The sequence below is a fragment of the Larus michahellis genome, chromosome 7 (assembly GCF_964199755.1).
Source record: "Larus michahellis chromosome 7, bLarMic1.1, whole genome shotgun sequence".
NCBI lineage: Eukaryota > Metazoa > Chordata > Aves > Charadriiformes > Laridae > Larus > Larus michahellis.
The window spans coordinates 25,040,049-25,059,754 of NC_133902.1; the positions used below are offsets into that span (position 1 = coordinate 25,040,049).

At 39.2% G+C, this 19,706-nt stretch overlaps 1 long non-coding RNA gene across 1 annotated transcript in view; it reads right to left on the reverse strand.

Annotated features, from left to right (window-relative positions):
* The window catches only part of LOC141746069 (uncharacterized), a 53,041-nt gene extending 35,348 nt beyond the window's left edge, over window positions 1-17,693 (reverse strand). The window contains exon 1 of the long non-coding RNA XR_012588206.1: window positions 17,626-17,693. This is a non-coding gene — a long non-coding RNA (uncharacterized LOC141746069). The remainder of the gene's footprint in view (window positions 1-17,625) is intronic.
* Between the last annotated feature and the right edge of the window lie 2,013 nt (window positions 17,694-19,706).

Consider the following 19,706-nt stretch of genomic DNA (forward strand, 5'->3'; position numbering starts at 1 on the left):
TAAGACAAACAGGAGAAAAGCGTAGAGAAATCATGCATTTTGCCACTTCCTTACAATGGCCACAAAGAGCATGCAAAAATAACGGAAGTCGAAGAAAGAAGAAAAAGGTCATTGAACCAGTACTGCCTAAGAAATAGAGATGTCTCATTTCTATTAATGTCAACGCAGAGAGGCCCAAGTCTCTCAGGCTTTGCAAATGTCACCAATGTTATTATCTAGTTGTCGAATATTACCAGTACGCTAAAGGTACATATTCTTCTAGATGGCTTTATGCTGATCCTGCAGAATAAGTCCAATGAAGCATGAATAATGTGTGAATTTATACCATCGTGAAAAGTGCTCATAACTACTTTCCCTTGATATCTTCATAAAAAGATATTTCATTAAAGGACATTAAGATACTTTTCGAACTCAAATTCAATTGCAAAGTAGAATAGGAATTTTGTTGCGGGCAGATGCAAGAGGCAGAACTGAAGCCAAACTGCATGCAGTATCAGGATAACCTGCTGTTGACTGGAATCCCCAGCACGAAGGACAAGAGCTCATCTTCTGTGCTAGACCATTTCTGTGCTGGGCCATCCATCAGCAAGCAGAGCTGCAGGGTACTGCAATTCCGCAGCAGGGCCACAGGAGCCTGAGGAGAACAGGGCTAGGCACCATAACCTGCCCCTTCTGTGTTCCCATATGCTCGAATGCAGAGAGCGCATGCATATCTAATATTATGCATCCATTGGTTTTGTACAATTTATACTACTTGTTCATCTCCAACTGAATGCCTTTTTTCAGTCATTTTTATATAGCAATAATGAACTTGCATACTGGGCAGGACCCAAACTAAGCATGGGTTGTTTGTTTAGAGTGCCAAAAACTGATTGAGATTGATAGCAAGAACTAGTTTTGATTTTAACCTCCTTTTCCTATTCAGAATTAGTTCAGAATCTCTGCAAATCTAGAAAGAATATTACAGACTGAAGAAAAAGTGAATGCTAAATTTCATAACAATAAGACACACTAAAAAATAAGTGTAATTTTTTCTTAAACTATCAAAGTAATTTAAAACCCTTGGCGAGTAGCTTAATAGACAAGAGCACTCTAGCTTCAAATGGATTTTAATGGGAGGGTAACCACAAGAATAAAATCAATTAATGAGTACTATAAATAGATTAGTGAAAACTCTCAGCTCTTTTTCTTTCCAAACATCCTCCTACCACACCACCCATGGAACTACTTCCAGAATAATATGATAAAACAGCCCACATAAGAAATCAAATACAGCTAACCATTTGGAGTTAGCACGGAATTTTCTGGAAAGTTTATGCTTCAAGAAAATTGAAGCATTGCAACTATGCTAACAATACATTCACCTGAAAATATAGAGAATACCAACATTTTGAAGTATTTTGGCTGCATTTAGAACGTCGCAAATGAGATACCTTGAAAGTCAAGCTTTCTAGGAAACTTGATCTGACTTGCTGAAATGAGCTGTTCATAAGCTTTGTCAAGCTACAACCTACAAGCTTCCTAAGAATGAAAGAAGTGTTAACAGAGATACAAATGCCCGTTGACAGACATCATGATGCAAAGAATCAGGTTGTGATTTGATATGGAACAATGCCAGATCAATAACCAGTAACTGTGTATTGCATCCCCATGAATGATACTCCAAAGTCTTTCCACCATGATAAAGCATGGCTGAAAGATAGATCTGACCTCCTTTTACTGACGTGGTTGTAATTATACAGTGTCATCTGAAAAACAGCCAAAGGTCTTTCTTTGAGTACTTAACCAATGAGCCCCAGCTGTATTTCCCTTTGACAGTCTGTCAAGTGCATGGGAGATATCTGTAGCCATCCTCAACATCCTGAGGATTGCAACATGAAAACGGAATGTGACAAAGAACAAGAACGGTGCTGAGAGCACGTACACGGCCAAGTGTATCAGATGTGAGACTGTTAGAATTTTATCTTCTGTTGAGGCCACTAGATTCAGACAAACAGAAAACTCCTATTCATAGAAAGTGCATGTGGTGGAAATCAATAAAGTAGCAATTGTAACAAAGCTGTACAATGCAAGAACTAAGAACAAGCAGGAGATAAACATCTCTTCCTCCATGCTGTGTTTAGGTAGGGATTTACTTTTCTAGCACCTATGTGATAGAGCTGTAACCATGGAAATAGGCTATGAATGTTTATCCTTAGAGGTTCTCTGATTATCTGTCATAGTTGCTTCATTTGTAGCCTTTTAAGAACATAAATTAAGTTGTGCAATTATTCCATGTTTGTTCTTTTAATTGCTTTTGTACTGCTGCATCCTCAATGACGCAATGTGTGCGCTGCAATATTGAAGGGAGCCATGCCATATAGAACCATTCACAGTGGAAAGTTCAATAAAGGCTACCATGGAACAGATTCATTCAGTACTGTTGTGAAGGGTGGGAGAGCTAATACAGACCTCACTGACAGTCGCCAGGTCAAGCTAAGGTTAGGAAAAAGTCAGTTATAGAATAGGTTGACTTTTCTCTGTGTCTCTACCAGACAAACACATCCATACGTTGAGGATTTGTAGTACTTAAAAGGAAGTTTGAATAACTAATAATTTGTCAGTTTGACCGATACGAAGTTTTCTGTAAGACATACGGTGGTGAATTAGGAATTGGTTACCTACTGGAGTAGGTGGAAAGAGAGTGAGATTAAAAACAAAGAGAGACCTCAAAAGAGGAGGCATGTCCCAGGAGAGCCCCTGAGGACTGCCTCTGCAATAGCAACCAGGGCCTTAGCAGCACTGGGGCTCCCCACCATGAGCTGGTGGAGCACCTGTCTTACCACGCAGCACATCCTAGGCGCTCTAGGAATCCACATACCAACTGATGGGGGGCTCTGAAGAGGGATGGTTACGTTTTAAACAGGAGATGTGCCTATGGAGAGAACTGATCTCACCAAGCTTTTGGTGATGTCTAAATATTAAACCACCAAACTAAGAACAAGGCACCTAAATTCTGGTTAGAGTTAACAAAGACAAGACTGAGCAAGAGCGCAGACACTCGCTGCTCCACGGGAAGACTCATTACATCACGAAATAAGTTTCTATGATTACAGAGGTGATATTCCTTCAAGGTGCTTCTCCTCTGCCTATTGCTTGTAGAAGTTGATGACACTGGGGACATTCCCACTTGCAATGCGTTCTTTGCAGTGAATATGTCAGAGGAACTAGAAAAATTTGAAGCAAGCACCCAGGAAATACTAGACAAAACGGATAAGATAATTCAAGCTCAAGTTGAGGAAAAAAGTACATGCAAATAATCTGTTTGAAAGGCTCCTGTGAATCAAACTAATGGCAAGCACTAGGAAATACCTGGATTTTTTTTAAGTCATATCGAAGTATGAAGGAGCAGCTTCAGTCAGCTAAGTTTTCTGGAAAGCAAGCAGTACAAATATGAGCCTGTGCTTTGTCTTTCTCCTAGTCACACAGTTCAAGACACAGAAAAGGACAATTACCAGGAAGTTCACTGGTTACATACAGTACATGTTGAAGTGAACCAGTATTCACTCAGATGGGCATATACTTATTTCACTTCTGTTTTCTGTACAGCAGTTAAATATTACTCCTCAAGACATTACTGTATGTATTTGCCCCTATATATTCTACTGACAAACAACAACAATAAAAAAAAAAGAAATCTTGCAACTGAGGAAATGAACATTTTTGAATGAATTGAGATTGAAGTCTGACTTACAACACAGTTTTGTCACGCTGCCTAGCTAAATTGCTGCAGGAAAACACCGACTCACTCCTTCAGTGTCTGTGCAACTATCCTTGACTTACATAGGATCTCAATGCCCAATCAAACAGAATATGATAATCACAGAAAAATGCAAAAGTATCATTTTAGTAATATGGATAGTCCCACAAAAGCCGTAAACACATCCTTGCAGTTAATCATGTGGCTAAGTGGTTTTCCTAGCTCATATCCTAAACAAGTGGCTTAGGCAGTGCAGAATTATACTTTCACTAGGACATGGCAACTCTTTCTCAGTATTAAGACATTCCAGATGCACCTGTTTTCGTCTGCCAAGGGTACACACTTGTATACATCACATATTTGTGTTTAAAGTTGTTGTGTACGTGTCAGCCATTCTAATTTTAAAATGTCTAGATGTATCAGAACATACTAAAAGTTAAAAAATATTAAAAATCCATGATTTATATAGATTTGCAACTCTTCATTAAAACATGAATTGACCATGAATTAACTCATAATCACTAATTATATATCTTTATGAAGTGTGATATATGTAAATATGTGCACACAGACATATCAAAATATACGCAGAAGGAGCAAGATAAAATACTGGAACGATCACCTCAGTGCAAATACACACACATAATACAGGAAAAAAAACCTAACCCTTGTTGTATATTTGCAGCTGCAGAGCTTGACGGTATGATTTTTTTTTGTGGGGGTGTGCGCAGCAGGGGGGCTTGTTTCTATCATTTGTTTTTGGGGTGGGGTTTTTTTGTTTGGTTGGTTGGGGTTTTTTGTGTTTTGTGGTGTTTTTTTTTTTTTTTTTCATCAAACACCTGAACCAAATCTCCCACATGGGTCTGACTGGACCCCCACCTATTACTGACAAGCTGCTATGCCACTCCAGTGGAAGCATTTGTCTGAAAGCTGGCTGAACCGTGTGTGTACCCCTCTGTGTCGTTATCCCAATTACATCAACACCTGTGCCAGAAGCTTCGTCTAGATCCACTAGAAAATCTGTGTTCAGCGGACTGGAGTATCTTCTAAGTTTTTTAACCTGGGGCATGCTAGCCAAGGATGTATTATTACAGGCTGTTAAAGCTACTTACTTAGAGCAAAGATTAGTATTGCACTGTAGAAAGGCTGACAAACACAGCACACCTGGACTCTTATTTAGCTGCATTTTGCTGAGTACAGGAAACAGTTTTTATTATGTGCCAGTGAAATAATTGCAAGAACAAATCTGGCTTTGAAGCTGAGAATCAGTCGTACCAAAGCCAAGAGCAGTGCCAGCCCGGGACAGGTGTAGAGTAAATGAGCAGGTGAAAAACAAATACAATTGTAAAAAGCTCGAGGATGCTTATCTCATCACAAAGAATGCACGTCTCTTGTACCGCTTCAGCTTCTACTGTCTGTTTTTACAGGGATTAAGTCTGTGCTGGAAGACACCACAGGAAAAAGGGAGATCATGAAAAGGCAAGCTTGGAGCCCTCCTCAAGTTTTCAAATTGATGACCTTTTTTGAGACAGAGCTGTCTCTTCCTTCTGAATCTAAAGTAGCTCATTAGATTTCTGATTAAAAGCAATTCCAAAAACAAAATTAAAAAGAGTAAAAATTGTGCCCTTGAGCCAGTGGAAAAACATGTTTAGTGAAATAGTGTTAAAATAAAGATACCGCTCATTCAGATCTTGCTCTCAAATAAGACCTGAACCAGTAAGTAAAGAGAATCAAAGCCTGGAAAGGCTCAAGGTGGTCTTCAGGATTTAACACGCACTACAGTATCATGTTCCCATAGTTAAGAAAGGATGGGAATGCATATATCATAGGAAGAATCTAATTTCTCCAAACCTGCAGTATTACATAGACAATAGAGCAGTTGCTTGGCACAAAGGACATCGTAATCTCAGTTTTATAGCTCCTGTGCTTATGTTGGGGTTCTGACTTTCAGTCAGCATTTTTAGCTAAGCAACACTTTGGGGAGGAAAAAACAAAAGCAAAGAAGCAGTGAATAAAATCAGAGAAATATATATCATCATAGATGAAAGGAACAGCTACACCAGAGTTCTTCAAACATCTAGAATTCTCAGAAAGGGTAGAGTTGAATATCAAATATGTCATAAAATAGCCAAAATAAGATACATATATTTTTTGTCCTCATTCAGGGTAGCCAGTGAACTCCACGATGCAGCTACTCACTGTAACCAGTTTCAAACCAAGTATGAAGAATGTGTGTCCACACAACCTGAGGGAGAGCACAAGAAGCGAAACGGAAAAAGTCTGCGCCAGGAATTGCACACCGAGGTCAGAGAACCCATTTTTTCCAAGGACCAGCTTCCCACTTCACTGAAGTCAGGTGTAAAACTCTTACAAGATGAGGCCTCAGTAACAAACTGTTTTCTTTAAAATTCCTATACTTTCCATTAAGTATCACAAACACAAACCTTAAACGCAGCAGTTGCCATCTTCTTTTTTCTTTCATTGACTGAGTCCTAGATGAGAGAATCATGGCTCATTTTGAAACCTACCCCTTACAGATCAATTATAGAAACTTCTTTTTTTCACTGTAGATTTGTCTCGAGCAGAGATGAACGTTGAATTAAAGTGTAATCACCTTAACAGCAATTATATATATAAGTTTTATAGCACTTTAGAAAGTTTCCCTAATTAGTAACACACCTTTCTGCTCTGCTAAAGGTAGCAACTCAGATGTCTGGATTCCACCTGCTTGGGAGAGATGAACAACTTGCAAGATTTTTGCCTGTCTCTCTCATCCGCTACAGTGCCTGGCCCAAATCTCTCATTTAAAGTCCAGAAGCACACTTATCCTGTAAGGTGACCTGCTACAACAGGGAGAAAATCATCTTTCCCCATGTTCATTCATCTCTCGGCCTTTCAGCAGATGTCAAGTGAGTTTCAGTTCAAGATAAATATGGATCAATGTCTGAAATCCTAGGAACAGGGCTTTATATTTGTCCTGGTTTCAGCTGAGATAAAATTAATTTTTTTTCTAGTGGTCACTGTGTTTTCGGATTTGGTATGAAAGGACTGTTAATAATACATATTGTTTTAGTTGTTGCTAAGTGACGCTTATACTAGTCAAAGACTTTTTTCCCCGTAGAAGCTGAGAAGGAACATAGACAGAACAATCGAATGGCCAGTAGAATATTCTGTACTACAGACACCATGTTCAATATGTAAGTGGAGGTTGGCCTGGGGTGGGGAATATGATATCTCTGCTCAGGTCAGACTGGGCAACCAATTCACTGAGTGGTGAGAGTGACTTGTGTCTTGTATATTCTTTTACCATTATTATTACTATTATTGTTATTTTCCTCTTCCATTATTGTTCTATTAAACTGTCTTTATCTCAAGCCACATGTTTTTTCTTCCCCCCTCCTTTTCTCCCTACCCTTCTGGGCAGGGGACAAGGGGGTAGAGCAAGAGGTGGTGTGGTCCTAGTTGCTGCCTGGGTTAAACCATGACAACATTAAACATGTCCTACATGACTGAAGCAGTGGGTCCTGCATACACACAACATGTTTCTCTCGCTTTGGCAGGCAGTACCGACAAGAAGCCACCAGCTCAATACAACTCATCCCAAATTAGCTATTACTTCTTAAAAGCAGGACTCTCCAAATAAAAATTGTAGTAATGCTAGACTATTTTCCGACTTTGAGTTTCAGGGCTGTTTAATGTCCTTTAAAGCAAACGCTACCAGTTATTTTCCTTGAGTAAACTTACTCTTTGTATGTGTGTTTAGATACAATTAAGGAGGGAAATGGTACTAGTTTTTAACATTTTACAGCCAAAAAAAAGAAAAAGCCTTCAGGTGTAAAAAACTTTTAAAAACTGTTGATATCATGAAGCAGATATTAACTCAAAGGTCAAGAACTATGTTCCCAGGGATTGCTACTAAATATTTTGGATTGGGCTTTTAGAAATTCTGGGTTCCCAGGTAGTGCTTGAGAACTCACATGAACTATTCTTTTCTATTATTTATAAATGCTGGGAGTAGCAACGTCATGCTTGCGATTGAAACTCCCATATAAGAACCTAATGATTTTAAAATTGTTCTTCTTTAAATGATATTTTCTTTTATAAGCTTACAGCAGCACTTTTGTTTTGAAAAGCTGCACACGCAAATGAATGAACTGGCTTTTTTTTTTTTCCTTAGGTCTTAAATCCTAGACCAGTTAGTTATCACTGGCAAAATATCATTGTTATATAAACAAAAATCTAATAGCTGTTTCATAAATAAAGATTCATATGGGAATAAATCCTATGGGCACACATGCTTCATTTGAGATGTTAAATAAACTGATGGTAGACTGAAGAAAGATCACATGGTCATGCAATAAAACACACACAGTTTTATTTCTTCTTTTTTTAATCCTTCTCCCTTTTTGGATACTTGGAAATAAGTAAAGGGTTGTGAAGAGAAAGAACGGACAAAAGAAATGGGGATTAAGTTATCCAGATATGGATACTTAATGTTTGTGTACGTAACTGTGTAGTGCCATTTAAGCAGGTTCCACCAAATGGTTTCTCAAGCCAAGCAGGTAGTAATTTAAGCCTTAACATACAGACTTGAAAGCCAGTTGCACTGTATTGTTCACTAGTGTTAGGATCTATAGAAAACACATTAACACTTCAATCTGAAATCTAATGTTCTTTTGTCTCTTTTTTCACCTTTACAATAAGCATTTGCCAAATTTGAAAACCATATATTTAGACCACTAGATGAGGGCTGACTGCTTGCAGCTGCTTTTTTCATATGCATGTGGAAATGATCAGCAAGTCTAGGATGTCACTTGGAGATCTGCTTGCTTTATGTTTCCATTAATGGAAGTATTGTTCTTCAAAAACATGTCAGAGGGGTTCCTCATAAGCAATTTTTTAAAAAAAATAATGCCATTTTCTTATCCATACAAATGTAAGTCAAATAAAATTACTCTACAGCTGCTGGGTTTCTAGCTTTTCTAATTGTATTTGTTCACGGATTTCCTTGGCATTTTAAAGTGGAACTAGAAACAAAAGCAAACAAAAAAATCCAACCCAACAAACACAATGCATACATTGATGAAACCTCCTGAGTGCTCTAATATAATCCAAGGCAATTTTCTCTAAGAAACAAAATGAATGAAATTTGCTTATGGACCCTAAGCTTCGAAAACCCTTCAACTAGAACAAGAGAAATATGTGGCTGGAAGCCAACCGGCAGCCAAATGTGTTAGATGTGTTCCATTTATTATTAATGTGACAACATTCTATATAGCAGCAACAGTGCAGGCAAGTAAGGGGTTGCCATGGAGATAAGTTACTCAAGATGCAGCTAAAAATACTCCCTTCTTCCCTTACTGTAATAAATATTGCATTATATGAAGGCTAACAATGATGGTATCAAATGCCTTCTCAAAAAAGTTTCCAGCTGTGAGCATTATGGCTATCTAATGGATTGCCTGATGGTCACACTGCATTTCTTGTCTGTATGTGTGTGGCTCCTTTTCCCCCCCCCTTATTACATGGTTAAATGTTAGAAGACAGCTGCTGACATTATTAGAACAAAATATTGCTGCCTACTCAGGGTAGATTTCTTACACCATTGTGACTTTGGGGGATTACAGTCATGTTCTGCGAGGAGACGCAGCTTAAACTGGAAGACAAACATATGGAAATGTCTTTTGAAGAAGATCACAGGGGGTTATTAGGCCTCATCTCTGAGGACCGTGGTTACACATTTCATCTTTTTGCTGTTCTCTGGGTACCTTACGATTACCAAAAGATACTAACGCTACCTATTAATCAGTAAGAAAAAAAGTTTGTTCAGTCTTTTTGTAAGGACTCCTCCCCACCTTTGGCTGTCCTGTAGTTTTTGGTATGTCCAAACAGCGGTAGACTTTTTATACATGGAGTTAGTAAAAGCTGTGTTGCAGCATTCCTTGTCCTTAACAGAAAGTCTTTAAAAGCACCAAACTTCCATTTTTTAGTTTTACTTCCCCTTGCTAAAACTTTTCAATGATTCTGATACGAAGTGAATCTTAATCAACTAATTAAGCTGAGATAGAGATTAAAATATTTAATACCAGAGCAAAACATTATTAAGAACTTTGTTAATGTCATAACTATTCTTCCTTTTCTCTGCTTATGGTCCTTAAAATATGCTATTGGCATTCATTTATTTTCTTAATTTATCATCTAATTGAACAAAGGAATTATTTTTATAGAATCACAGATCATACAGAGAGGAAGACAGCTCATCAGTCATCTAAGACATGTCCTTGTTAAAGCCTACTACCGAGTAGTAGCTTGTGCCTGGGCTTTATTCAGCCACAAATTCACCTTCAGTGATGTAACAATATAGCTTCTCGCCAATAAGCATAATCATATATAAACTTCTCATATTTCCAACTGAATTTAGATCTTTCTTGCTTAGGGTGATCTTCCACTGACAGCATATTTATTTTCCAGTAGAATAATAAGCTCCATCTTAACACACGGGATAATGTTTACACTTGCAAAACTAAATTGCTCCTAGAGAAACAGAAGGCAGGGTGTAAGTTTTAATTTTGTCATTCCTCAAAGTGCAACGTTACTTCTGCAGTTAATAGGCTGCACAAAGCACACGTAGAAAAGGAAACCAGTAAATTTAAGAAACTTGTGTAATACTAGCACAAAACTTCTCTCCGTGTATCCCAGGTGCGTGGGGCTCTGCGGGTCAGCACTGTTTCCCCCTGGAGTGACACACATAATTATCACTTTGCTGAGAGCAGTAACCTTCCATCACAACATGCACAACCACTTCCTTCAGTATCACTATCTTTAACTGTCATTTTTCCTCTTTTTCTGTGTGCGCTCCTTTCTTACCCACAATGGCACAAAAATGAGATATCTAACACTATACCCCCCAAGTACACTCAGCTGCTGGCTGAGTAAACACAGGAGCAAGTCTCTCCTGAACAGCAGGTGAGCGGACAGTTAAAGAAATGCCCAGATGCTTTCTCACGAAAAAGCACTCTTCTTCAAAACAGGCCTCCCTACCATGCTGAATTTCTGCTTCTCCCCTTTACCTAGAAGAAAATGGATGCAAAACTTTGTTTTAAAGGTCCACCTGAACTGAACCCCATAGGATCTTTGAGCATAGGCTCTGTGGTTTATTTGTTGCCTATAAAGGACGTAACACACTTTTGGTACTGTATTACTGATATCACTACCACTCTCTAATGGATAATAATTAGACTCAGATATGCACCTGTGGCTCTGAAAGCCCTCCATTTGATTCTCCATCATTTGTGTGCCATTAGTTAACACCACATCTGGACACGCACAGACACACAGAACTGCAGACCATATCCGATACCCCTTTGAATAGTCTCATGATTTACCCTGTATAGCATAGAGCTATTTCTATTTATTTCCAGAAGCAGGCTGGTAGTTCTTTTGGGAAGGGACTTTTTGTTTGTTTGGCTTTTAATTTCTCCACTGCTGTTAACTACATTTACTCTCTCCTAGACTTTTTTTTTTTTTAAGCAAGATGTTATCCTGTTGGGTTTTTTTTGTTTGTTTGTTTGTTTTTTTTTTTTTTTTTTTAAAAAAAAACAAGCACCATAGCACTCCTGTAGCTACAGCTTTTCTCTGAAGGCTCAGCTCCAAGCAGCTCCTGATCTACGTGCATTGCCACACAGGTAGAATCACAGTGACCTTGGATGATACTTTTGCTGGACAAGCCTACAGAGGATTGCATTATTTCTGAAGCCAGGCTTCTGTCAGATGTTGTACTACACGGCACAGATGCCTGTTCTTAACAGACACTTCACTTGCAAAAAGCATTCTCTTGTTTTTCCGCATCCATTACATACCGGAGAGTTAAGAAAAACAAAACTACTTTTAACCATAACCTGATTGCATTTGCTCCCACCAAGCTTTCCCCATCTTCTTTCAATTGATTTATGGAAAACCTTATAGTTTATGTAAGACAACTATAATAGCAGAGGTAGTAATATTATGACAACAAGGTAGCTAGTTGTTGGGTTTTTTTTAAAGACGACCCAAAATACCAGATATATCCGAAGTCTGGAGAACAACGTTTTTAGAAGAGGATTGACTTGTACAGGACCACGACTACGCTGCATATATACACTTCAAATACAAACATCTCAGTGGCTGAAGATGTAGAGCTGTAACAGAAGGGGGGTCTCAGAATGACCATGTTTATCTCCTGTGTACTGGAGACACCTGTCAGCTGAGCAGAGGGGCACCAGGACACCAACTACGTTTTTAAAAGAATATTGAGAGTATATCACCTCTTCAAAAGGAAAAAAATAACCAGTAATAAAAAGCAAAGTTGACTTGTTTGGGGTTTTTTATGGGGGAGGTGGGTGGGGTGTGGGGGTTTTTTGTTTGTTGTTTTTTGTTTGTTTATTTTGAGGGGGTTTGTTTTTAACAGTTGGGGAGGGGGGTGTGTGTATTAACAAAGATTAGCAAGATTCAGAAGCCAAAAACTTAAGTCATACAGAGTCCAGGTGGATAATTAGAGAGTTTTGTAACAATGAGAGCAATTAATCATTGCAACACACTCTTAAGCAAAATGGTAGATTGTATCTCTTGAAGACTGGCTGCCTTTCGGGAAGGAATGCTTTGGCTAACCACAAGTTATGCCTTAAAGACAAGTTACAGAAATGTAAGAAGATTTAATGACTCTCATCATACAGGTACTCGATTAAATTTAATGATCCCTTCCAAATTTAAATGCAAACTGTAAAATGTCTTTCATACAGTTCATATGGATTATGGTAACAGCTATTTTCACCTGAAACCTTTTTCCCCCCCTTCTATTCTAAAGCAAAAATCTTGTTACACAGCAACAATAGTGCTCACATATAGCAAAATTTTAAGCATGATTTACTTCATGTCACACGTGAAGTCAATGACAGTACAGAGTCCACACTACAGATTGTTCATATATTTCTTAAATATGTTCCTACAGAGCTTGAAGACCATTTCTATAGTCCCCCGAACAGTCAACTGAGAGTAGTCTCCTTCATGAGGAGGGCTGAGCTCAGATGTTCGGGTTTTTTTTCTTAGTTCCAGGTCATTGCTTTCCTGTTCTTCCTCTGAATATGAGGTTCTGGATTAGACCTGTATTATCATATCTGCATTATGCCACCATATCTGTATTATGTCAAAGATGCCTTTTCACATATTTTCACTCACAGAAGATAATGGGCTCACTTCTCTTGCAGCTAAAGTGTCTTAATTAGTTGCTACCTCACATGCTTCTGCTACAAAGGTCATACATAGCCAGGCCAAACATAAAGAAACAATTCCTAAAAAAATTAAGTTTAGTTCATTGTAGGTATAACCAAATAGTGGCATAACGTGTGTGGAAGTTCTGTATAAACCATGACAGAAACTACCCCTTGCATACCTACGGATTGATAAGTTTTGGTCTCTCTTCCATATTTGAATATTTTCTACAAACATCCAATACGACTTGAGTAATTAATCAACAAATGTCATTTTCCATTAAAGCATATTTAATCATCGCAAAAATTAGGAACAACTAACAACCAAAACCAGTATAATTACTTCTAATGTAAATGTACTAATTTAAATTGTGGAATACTTCTTTAAGAAAAGTGTGTGTTAATTGGGGTCTGCTCATGAAAGCAAGCTACTAATTGAGCTGGCATGTGCCAGATAGACTAGTCCAATTGAAAGAAAGACAATATTTGCAGTGTAACACTGATTTTAAAAGTTAACATTTTAATGAAAAAAAACCTGCTATCAGGCTCATGCCAGTTCAATTAGTCACTCCTTCCCATGAGCAGACCCCAATTAACACACTTTTTTGAAAGAAATATCCCACTGTTCAATTAAAACATGGAAGCAGAGATGATTACACAAGTCTATTTTGACAATTAGTCTTACTTGATCTGTCTCAAATGTGTTGTTTCTGAATCGCTGTATCATCAAAATTTATGGATTATTTTTGAAGCAAGTGGTTTTTATCTGTATTAAGCAGCCACTGTCTGTATAACAATACCAAAATAGTCCAAAAATCTAACAGTGCCAAGTTAGCATCTTGGTTCCCATTTTAATAACAGCAGCAGCTCGTAGTACATGCATTACAACAAGATGTAGAGACCAAATAAACAGGCCTTTTGTTGTGTGCAGGTTTTTGTACAATCCTATGACAAATATGAGTAAATAAAAGCAAGCAAGGGTTGATCCAAAACCTGAGATCAATAAGAGTCTCTCGACTTTGGTGAGCATTGGATTAGGTCTCCATGTTCTATGTGAGAAGAGGAATAATTACAGTGCATCAGGCACTGGGAGCTAGCAACTTGGTGAATATTGATTTGGCATGGTAACTGCTATAATATTGATTTTAAATGCAACTTGAATATAGATTTATCAGCCATTCTGTAGCTCTGTGTCAATATGTAGTAATGATAGCTTTCGACGGTTCAGTAAAGTAACAACAACAATGAAGAGCTAAGGAAGACTCGTGATCATTGCAAATGTTCATTCAGAAGTATCACGATACGCCTGCCTGGGGGATCTTGCCACCTAACTGAGCTACTGAAAGGATCAGTAAGTTGTTTCTAATTAGTTGAGTGATGTCAATCAATGAAGTCACACAGAATTTGGGAATTTTCCCTGTATTTAGACTTGTAACACAAAATACAGTGGTTTTCTGTGAAGGAATTGATCTTACCTACTAGTAAGTTAAAACAATGCTTCTTACCATCGATCCTTTCAGATCAATATTATGCTTTTTCCTTGATAGTATGAAACAGGCAATTCTGAATTTGCAAGGATAGATGGAGTGAAGGCAGACATTCCATCACTAAAGCAAGTGATGTGCAATTACAGTGCCCCTGCAGTCCACTACCAGTAATCCTGGCTTCAGCATGAGTCTTTCATTTCATGGTTGGACTAAACTTCTGTTATTACTACTTGTCAAAAGTAGTTATCACTATGATTCCCTGAGGAGACATCCTTACTGATCTAAAATGTCTTTAGAGAGTGCGACATAATCATCCAGTCTCTGAAAAAGAACATACAAATCTATTTGCCTTAGGATATTACTTGCTTGCTAACTTGTCACTGCTACATCTAATGGCATTACCTAAAATAGTATGCAGGTATACTTGTCACCAAGAATCTCTATTAAGGTAAAACCTAAATAAAAACATAATCATGCTTCAGAAAAGTATTTTGGGCACGGCCAAACCAGAATTGTTGCTAGAACAGTTAGGTAGATATCCACATCCAAAGTATGGGGGTCTCCCCTGAACCCAACGGCAGTTTTTCTGCTTACAATTATTACAGGGGGAAGCGGCACAAGGGGAGGGGCAGACAGGGGGAAGAAAAACCTGACGGCATATGGTATTTGACACACATATTTACTTTTCCTGAGACTGTTGCTGTGATAGTACCACCCACGTTCCTAGTATTTAGGGATAATGTCAAATGCAAAATTAAAAACAAGTTTGTTCACTGAAACATTTTCCGTTTGAAGGAAGGGCTGCCCTTCCTGTTGGAAAACTGTAATTCCTGTGACCTCACTGCACCAGGACAACCCCAAAGGCTTAGCTTTAACTGGGTGCGTGACTGCCATAGGACTAAAGGATTTGCTAAAGGACCCCAGAAGCTCTGCTGCATAAGGGCCGCGCTTATGCAAAGGCCTTAAATAAAGGCTCTATAAATGTGGCCCAAAATGAGATCTGCTTTCAGTGAGGGATGCAGCTGGGAGACTGAGGTCAAGACTCTGACAGGTCAGAACCAGCATCGGACAGGTTAGAGCAAAGGAGACCTTAGCTGTCTTTTAAATTAATCATTGTTTTTCCTCTTTGGATAACGTCTGCCTTCTCCCTCTGGCATCAATAGTAACACTTCTTTAAGCAGTGGACATGTCTTCTCAGTGTGTGCTTTTTTTTAAAAAAAAAAAAAAAAAAAAAACCAAACCAAAACCACAAAAAAAACTCGGAGCCGGAGAGACGCAAGGTATGTCATCCCTTTGATGTCAGTGGAGGTGCCGTGTCAGTGCAGCATTTGCCTCACTTTTTCTAATCTTTTCAAGTATGCACAGCTACTCTGAAACACCCCTGCGGAAACTTGGCAAGAAAAGAAAATAGAGGCAATGAGAGGGAATGAGAGAAAACTTGCCTTTCAGGAGGTGCTTTGCACTCCTGATGCCTCTCAGAATCCATCACTTTGCTCGCATACATGACAGCTTCCTCTCTTCTTCTCCCCAATATTGCTACAGTTATGCCTGTCGTGCCTCCCCCCCCCCTTTTTTTTAAAGCCGCTTAGCTTTTCCTGTTGATTATGGCACATCCACTACACATTGTCAAATCAGTTGTTGTGCTATCCAAAATTTTAAGTATTTGGCCTCTGACAGCATAAAACATTTTGTATTTTATTTGGAATGCCCTCTGTTCTTAGTCTGGCTGCAAATCGCCAAAAATCTCACATTTAAATTCAGGAATTCAAACCGTTACAACAAACTTCACATTGAAAGACTTAATACAGACTTACAAAATTTTTTTAGGCTGGAAATAAAGAACAAAAAAATTGAGAGAAAGTATTTCTGTTTCAATCAAAGATTCAAAATCCAAATTATCCTCAATTTTTCAACTTCCACTCCAAATCTGGGCGGGTGGGGTGGGGTGGGTGGAAACAAACCATTAAAATACTAATACTTCTTATATTTCAAATTGTGCTCAAATGTGTTTGTCTCCTAAGACAGTAGAAAAAATAATTTAATGTACTTCCACAAAAATTTGGGGCTTATTTGAATCAGTAGCTCTTGATACACATATTGATTCAAGTCCTCACTTAGCTTACCAAATGGAAAATAGTGTTTTGTGCTTTTAAAGCACTTCAACATAAGCTTCAGTTTTAGGCTGAGAAGGAATACACGAGTTAAACACTGCCTCACACATATGAACTAAGGATGCAAAATAAAGCTTGACCAGACTTTTTTCTATTTAAAGAAAACAAAAAAAAAGAAAGGAGATCCCTATAACCCAGCTGAAGAAGTAAAAGCAAAGAGCAGAATACATCAAAGAGCAGAACTAAGAAGTCACTGTTTCTAGAGAAAACTGAAGAAAGGGAGTCAGTAGGAAAAGGAAAATATGTTCTCCATTTTGATGTGTTGGTATCTCTCAGGCTCCTTGCCCGAGGCTAGGGGCATCTCAAGGGCCCACCCACACAAACACACTCATGAGACTCCATTACAGTGAGTTTCAGTTAAGCAATTCAAATATCTCCATTTCCCCATATTTTATATGAAGTCTTACAGTAATCAGTACACAATTGCCATTTTTTACAATGCTGTTTCCAAGAAAACTGAGGGCTGTTTGTATTGAACTAGATTTGTTAAGCATTAACTTGAAGCTCAAGCTAATTTCTCAGCTATATGAGCAAATCCAGGTGAATCGATGGTGCCAGATAAAGAGGTCATATAATGGACTATTTGCCCTGCATAGAGCTGCAGGAATTAGTGCTCAAGATGTATTTTAAGACATACAATGCATGCATTTACTTGGTCACGTTTTACGGAGAACTTCCAGATCTTTTACAGGTGCAGTCAGAAGACTCATTTATTCAAAGACAGAGCCAGAGAAATTGGTAAGTCTACAAGAATAACCATCTTAAATTGCTGTAGAATATACCTCTACTGTATATAACCAGTAACTCTATCTTCTCCTTAACCTCTCATGTTCCAGAAACCCCAAAATAGCCAGGACAACTCACTTCATCTTTGCAATCTCCAATCATTCATCTCCTTAAGTCCTTAACTCAGGAAGGACATACTCTCTTGACCTAATGGACATCACAGAAAAAGCAGAAGAATTCCAGAAACAGCAACTCACCCTCAGAGCCTCTTCCAGGGGGATGTAGCACCACAAAGGACTATTCCCAGCTTTTTGTGTAACTAACTCCTTCTCCCTAAGCCGGCACCTTTCTGAGGAACAGGAACATAAAGCAGCAGTGTGCAAATAACAGGTGTCCTCAGCCTGTCTCATCACAAGAGATTGCCAACACCTGAGATGGCCCTGCCACCCCCTACTCACACAGGTATAGGTCTTTCCTTTTTTTATGTTAGCAATTAGGGAGCCTTTCTGTTCCAGAGTGGAGATTTTGGGTTCCTTCTGATACACCCTGCCATGGTGGCCTTTGCAGGAAGGGCCCACGCATCACCCACAGACTGGGTCCCTCCAGTGTTCGCTCAGGTCACACAGTAAATTCCTGTGCTTTGGCTGGGGAAGGTCAGCAACAGCTGTCCTGCAAGCACCTACCTGCTCAGACCTATGTGTAGAAATGGGCAGTTACACAACCTTCTTTATTTTCTCCTTACCACCAGTAGTCATAAGGAGCTATGCCGTGGCTTCAGAAACAGTAAATTGAGAACTGAGGGAGAGCAGTACTCTACGGTTAGTACCGTCCTTTTCACACTAAGGACAAACAAGTACATCCAGAACTTTAATAGAAAAACGCGAGAACTTCCAGACCAGAAAGAAGGACAGTGGCCAACTTGGGACCTCCCAGGAGACAGAAAACCCTCTATGTCCCACCTCTGTCTTTGATGGCTTGCAAAAAAGCCACCTTATTAGCGCAGGCAGGCGGGCAGTCCAGTCTGTGCCTGGACTTTCACCTCTGTCAAGAAGAGAGGAGCCTAAGCTCTGACCCCTTCCCCAACGTGCTTTCAGGCTGTGCCTCCTGCACTGTCACAACAGATCGGGCTGTGACAGGTTGGTCAGGAAAACCAGAGGTGTTTTACATTTTCTGCTTGACTTGCAGTCCTTTTACCAGACTGAGGTTTGGGACAGTTTTTTTCCGCTGTTATTTTTATTATGCTTTAGGAGAAAAACAGGTCCGAGGTTGACACTCAGCATTACAGTTTCAGTACTACGCACGTAAATTTAACTAAATCCCACTGAGCATTGGGTAAGTGGGGCAGCTAAAACCAGTATATCGCACGGAACATTTATCACTAACTACAGTATACAATTCCCTTTGCCGTTTAGGCTTACATGTTTTAGAGCGTTTATAATCATGCTGAATTATACTGGAATTCCCATTTCAAAAGACTTCATGAATGTATTGCTTGAATGCTGCCAAACTCATTTTTTCGTTCATCCAGACTTTAAGGGGAACTGAGTTCCTGTGCGGCTGCTCATGCATTGCTGGATCCCAAATACTATCAGGATGTCTGGATTTCACTGAAAAGTTGCTGGAATAAAAAGCAAGTTAAGTGGGAACTGATTAAAAGCTACAAATAGAAAACTCATGTAATTTTAAAAAAGACAAACCACTGCACCATCACCTTCAATAAATGTTGATTTTTTTTTTACCGGCATCTAATTGATAACAGTTTTTATCAGTTTTTTGTTATTAGGAAAGGTCAATTTTTTTTTTTTTACGCTCTTAAAAAGCCGTGTTCCAATAAATTATGAGTATCTGTCACTGGATTCCCATAAATGTTCAGACCTGCATCGATGCCAGCAACAAAAACTATCCAGAACTTCTATCTCTGCTTTCTGTTTTAGGTTGCTAATAATATTTCAAAAACCAAGCCAAGGAAACATCTTTCTGGAGCAGCGACATGCCGGGGGAGACAGGCGGGGGGAAGCCGAGGGTCGGCGTCGGAGGGAGCCTTGCCGGGCAGGGCACAGCCCCACAGCCCCCGGCCTGGCCCAGGCCCCACCGCTTTCCTGGAGCAGAGCCACCTTCCTGCCCGTGGGGAGGGGGACACGGGGGGCCTCGGCGGTGTCTGACATGGTGTCGCGAGCAGGCGGCAGAAATCGGCTCTCGCTTTTAAGTGAGCTCGCCCGTTAGAGCAACTCAGCCGACGGAAGAGCCCCACTTTTATCTTGCGGAGGTAGAAATGTACTTGTTGGCATGCAGCCATCCTCGCCTTGAAAATCTCACAGCGTGTTTTCGCAATTTAAAC